Source organism: Coenobita brevimanus, chromosome 80, assembly GCF_032717465.1.
Source record: "Coenobita brevimanus isolate Jiangsu-jjx chromosome 80, ASM3271746v2, whole genome shotgun sequence".
Lineage (NCBI taxonomy): Eukaryota > Metazoa > Arthropoda > Malacostraca > Decapoda > Coenobitidae > Coenobita > Coenobita brevimanus.
In genome coordinates this window covers 5,407,003-5,412,408 of record NC_137033.1, presented here as the reverse complement: position 1 = coordinate 5,412,408, position 5,406 = coordinate 5,407,003, and the positions used below count along the sequence as shown (strand labels likewise).

At 48.1% G+C, this 5,406-nt stretch overlaps 1 pseudogene; it reads left to right on the top strand.

Moving 5' to 3' along the window:
- Nucleotides 1-4,090: 4,090 nt before the first annotated feature.
- On the top strand, nt 4,091-4,209 carry LOC145409468 (5S ribosomal RNA; annotated as a pseudogene).
- The last annotated feature ends 1,197 nt before the right edge of the window (nt 4,210-5,406 follow it).

Here is a 5,406-nt window from a genome sequence, read left to right as displayed (position 1 = left end):
GTGGTAGTGATGATGGTGGTAGTGATAGTGATATTAGCAGTGATGATGGTAGATACTTTCGATCGTGATGGGAGTAGTGGAGGTGATGAAAGTAGTGGTGATGGTGGCAGGGGAAATGATGGTGGTGGTGATGGCAGTGTCTGCGAGTGGTGGTGATGGTGGTGATAGTGACAGTAGTGATAATGGTGACAGTGATTATGGTGTTACTTGTTGATAATAGTGGATTTAGTATCGGGGATGGTTGTGGTGATGTTGGTAACTGTTGTGGTGGTGATAACAGTAATGATAAGGTGAGAAAATGGTGATAGTGGTAGTTATAGCAATAATGGTGATCATGACAGCGGTAGCGTATTGATCGCGGTGGTGATGGTGGCAGAGATGATGGCAGTTATGGTGGTGGTAGTGGTGATAATACTGCTGATAATGGTAGTAACTGCGTTAGCCATAGTGGTATAGGGGTTGGGATAAAATGGTGATAATAACTGTGGTGGTGATGGTATTTGTGTGATGACGGAATGGTGATAGTAAAGATGATGATTGTACTGACCATAACAGTGGCTATACTAGAGGTGATGGTGGTACTGATGGTGATGATTATGGTAACTGTAATGGTAATGCTTGTGGTGGTGGTAGTGGTGATAATGATGTTACTAGTGATGATATTGGCAACAACAATTTAATGTTAGTGGTGATGGTGAAGATAGTACTTGTGATTTGAACTGTGATGATGGCGATGGTAATGATGCTAGTGGTGACAGTAATGGTAATACTACTGGTGACGGTAGCAATAGCAATGATAATATTTGGGGGGATGCAAGGATAGTAGCGGTGGTACTTGTGGTGGTAGTAATCGTCATTGTGCAGGTGATGGTGGTAGTGCTGACAACAATGGTGATACTAACGGTGATGATAATAACAGTCATGGTAATCGTAATGGTGTAGTGGTGAGAGTGATTAGAATGATAGTGCTAAACGTGGTGGCGATAAAGGTAATTATGGTTGTAGATGTGGATATGGCTGTGGTTATGTTGCTAGCATCATGAGTCATTGTGGGTGTGGCTGTGGATATTGTTGTGATTTTGTTGATAATATAATGAGTCATTGTGGGTGTGGCTGTGGGTATTGTTGTGATATTCTTGATAATATCATGAGTCACTGTGGGTGTGGCTGTGGGTATTGTTGTGATTTTGTTGATAATATGAGTTACTGTGGGTGAGGCTGTGGGTATTGTTGTGATTTTGTTCATAATATCATGAGTCACTGTGGGTGTAGCTGTGGGTATGGTTATGATTTTGTTGATAATATTATGAGTCACTGTGGGTGTGGCTGTGGGTATGGTTATGATTTTGTTGATAATATCACGAGTCACTGTGGGTGTGGCTGTGGGTATAGCCGCGTTTTTGGCGTCCAAGCTGGAGCTTGGAATTCGAAGTGAGTCTTGGGGCGCTTGACTTGTGTCCTCAAAAACAGTCCAGGATACGTAGAACCGAAAAATTACACTTGCCATCGCAATGTAAACAGAGTGGTTCGCCGAAGAATATCATCTGACCAAAATGCAATTTACACGTAGCCCCTATCTGTGCTGAACTGGCTCTATATGTCGTTAATATTAGCCACCTGCACCCTAATGCTATGTACAGTATATCGTGCTAATTTCATGATATTTTTCACTTACTTTTCATTGCTGGCCATTTTCATTTTCCCCAAGCTGTACCAAGACTCCTCCCGACAACGCTTGGGTGAGATGCGAAGACGGTCTTGGTTTCGATGACAAATGCTTGGCCCGGCTTCGTATCACCTTTGCCGACAAAAACGGCGCAGCTTGGTTTCACCGAAGATAGCTTCGAATCCAATCCGTCAGCTTGGTCGACAAAAATGCGGCTTATGGATGTGGTTGTGCTGATAGTATCAGGAATCATTGTAGAAGCCGTGGTTACGGCTGTGGTTGTAATGGTGATGGTATAGTCAGCCGAAAGTCGTGTCTTCGTTCCGAATCCCGTAAATATTCGAACAGATGTGGCGAAGCAGCAAGGAGAGCTTCACAGGTCTGGTAACTGTATCAGACCAGGTGGTATTGGATGTGAGTAGTGTGAGTGTGGAAGTGGGGTAGTGGAGGTTGTGTGCTGTAGTTATTTTTGGCAGTATAGTCTAGCAATACACCGTTGAGTTAAGGTGTTAAATGTGATATTACACCTGATTTAATACCTGTAAATATGTAAATGTATCGTCAGACTGAAATAATGCCTACAGTAGAGTGTGTAGCCAGAGATAGCAGAAATGACGAGGTGCTATCCCGCACCCTCTCCACCTTCCTGCCACACCCCCTCTGCCGGTTATCAACTAGCTACATAACATCGGAGCAAAGGACAGACACCTGTGTGTTTACTGTATGTTTACCTTCTGAACATGACAGGATATAATACATACCATGTGTGGTGTGGCACAGAGGCATGCGGTACTACAGGTATTAAATCAGATGTAATATCACATTTAGCACCTTTACTCGGCGGTGTATTGTCAGACTACACTGCCAACAATAACTACAGCACACACATCCTCCACTACCCCACCTCCATCCCAAAACCACTCACCCCCACCACCGTCCGGTGAGTTAACCAGGAGCAATGGGACGTGAATAACCGATTCTCAATCCAGCGAGTATCAAGGCAGGAGCTGAAGAGTAAGGGTACGACACGTGGACGACGTGCCAGGATAGCGATGGACCAACCATCCACCATGGCAGCCAAGGTTGTGGGGCACGTTAAACGGTACAACGTTCGGAAGGGCTACGGCTTCCTGATTCGTCGTGATTCAGGGGGGGAAGTGTTCCTCCACCGCTCCTCCATCGTGGCCCCCAACCCTGCCCATCCTGTGCCTTCGGTTGTTGCTGGCGAGGTGGTGGAGTTTGTGGTGGAAGAGGATGCTAAGGGCCCTGCAGCTGCTTTCGTCACCGGCTCTGCAGGCCAGGCAGTGCGGGGCTCTCTCCACGCCCTCCCCCGTCGTAGACGTCGTCGTCAGCTTCCACCTGCTGCTCCTGCCTCCTTCCCTACTTCCTCTGCCTCCTTCCCTACCTCCTCTGCCTCTACCATCATAGCCATGTGTGTGGAGGTTGCCAAGGCTTTCTCGGGGGGAGACCTAGCAGTTTTTGCCCAGCGCCTGCCCTTCATCTTCCAGGTCAACGGGCTCCCTGCCATCTCTATCCCAGAGTCTTTTTCCTCCACACCCGTGGTGCAGAGAAGGCCTGGGAGGAGGGCTGTTCGACGTCATCCTGGGCCATCTGCGACCCCCACCTCCTTGGTCCCGAGGGTGCTGCAGCTGCAGCCCTCTACTCCACCGACGAGGATACAGCTGTCGGGCCGTACAGTCTCCCGCCGGTCTGCCTCTCAGCCTTTCTCAGAGGTGCCCAAGGAGGTGGGGGATGTCACACATTCTTCGCCATCTGAAGTTGCAGCTCCTGTTTCTTATGCACCTCCACCACCTCCACCACCAGAGGACCAGACACCAGCGAGCCTCAAGCCTCCACCACCACCACCAGAGGACCAGGAACCAGCGAGCCCCAAGCCTTCCCGTTCGTCACGGCACATCTCTTGGGACGACTTTGCCTCCCTTCCACAGCTGGGCCTCGAGATCTTCGAGGACCAGCTGGTCCAATACAAGGACCTGGCACCGGAGGAGCCTGACGAGCGGGAATTTACTAAGGGGGACTTCCTGCGAGCCTTGCTTTCCTTCAACGAGCTACGCAGGGGGTCCCTCCAGGCTGTTACCGACCCCGAGGAGTGTCGTATCATCTCCTACACCCACTGGGTCGTGAAGTCCCACCTTTCTGCTGGTCCTGACTCGAACTCGGACTCTGGATCCCGTTCCTCGACGGTGTAGTACCCAATCTTTCTGCTACTGCTTCTTTGTCACTGCCTCCCTCCAGCCTCAGCCATCTAGTTCCTGCAACAGCCTGCCTGCCCTACTTCTGCTTCTTGTACCTATTGTGGACTGTGGGTGCATCTGAATGTTTATATATATGTGTATGTATATACAGTGTGTGTGTATGCTGTAACTGTTTGGCTTAATGGCCACAATAAGGCCGATAGCCAAAAAAAAAGGCCATACCACGTTGAGTACACCGCTTCCCGTCCGATCAGCGAAGTTAAGCAACGTTGGGTCTGGTTAGTACTTGGATAGGTGACCGCCTGGGAACACCAGATGCTGTTGGCATAACGTTCTCCCTACGTGTCAAGTGGGGTTGGTGGAGGATTAGTGCACCTCCCTGTAAAACAATTAACTCTAAGCCTTGGCCACCCCGTTTGGGATACAGGGCGTCTGGCAATGAATGAATGTATATACAGTATGTGTGTATGCTGTAACTGTTTGGCTTAATGACCACAATAAGGCCGATAGCCATAAAAAAAAAAAAAAAAAAAAAAAAGTCCGGTCTGACACAGTTGCCAGACTATCCCTGCTGCTTCGACTTATCTGTTTGAATATTTACGAGGTTCGGAACGAAGACATGACTTTTTTGGCTAACTATACTGGCAGTGAGTGATATTGGTTGCCGTGGTTGTGGTTGTGGTTGTTGTAGTGATGGTATTGGCAGAGTCATAACGGTTGTTGTGGCTGCTGTGGCTGTAGTTGCGGTTGTGGTGGTAGTAATTCGTAGTGGTAGCTGTGCTTGTAGTTGTGTCTGTGGCTGTGGTTGTGACTGAGGCGGTAGTAAGTCGTAGTGATAGCACTGTCAATAACTATAGTTGTGATTGTAGTTGCAGTTGTGGTGGTAGTTGTGGTGGCAATGCGTCGCAGTGGCAGCTGTGCCTGTAACTGTAGCTGTGGTTGTGGCTGTGGCTGACGTGCCTCGGCCCCAACACAGTTTCTGCACTCCACCTTTTTCCTCCCTGGGCACGGACAATATTTTCTCCTGTTTCTCTCTCTCTCGGCCGACGCTTCACTCCCGCTTATCCACCTCATCCATCAAAGTCGCCCTCAACTTACCGGACCTCCCCGCGTTTTCACATTACCAAACAAAAAATTCTGCTGGAAAATCGTGGTATATCTCTCCCGTTCTGATAAAAAGTGTTGCTTACGGTGGCTCTTTTCGCTTAATGATTTAGGGGGACAATTAATTAAAGCTACTGACCCTTCCTCGCCCTGACTCATTAAAGTAAATGGCTTGTGTAATGGAGGATTGGTGAGTTATGGAGGTCTGCATGTGAGAATGAGGTGACCAAAGCAATGCGCTTTAACTTCTTTCCTCTGATAATGTATTTTTGCATCATATTTTTGTCATCTTCAGACAATTTATTGCATTTAGTAGAGGTGTCTCGCACCTGAGTGGGGAAATAGAGCCTTTATTTATTCCTTGACTGCAATAGCACTCCCTAAATCTGAATAAAGTAGTTCGGTAGTGATCTGGTTACA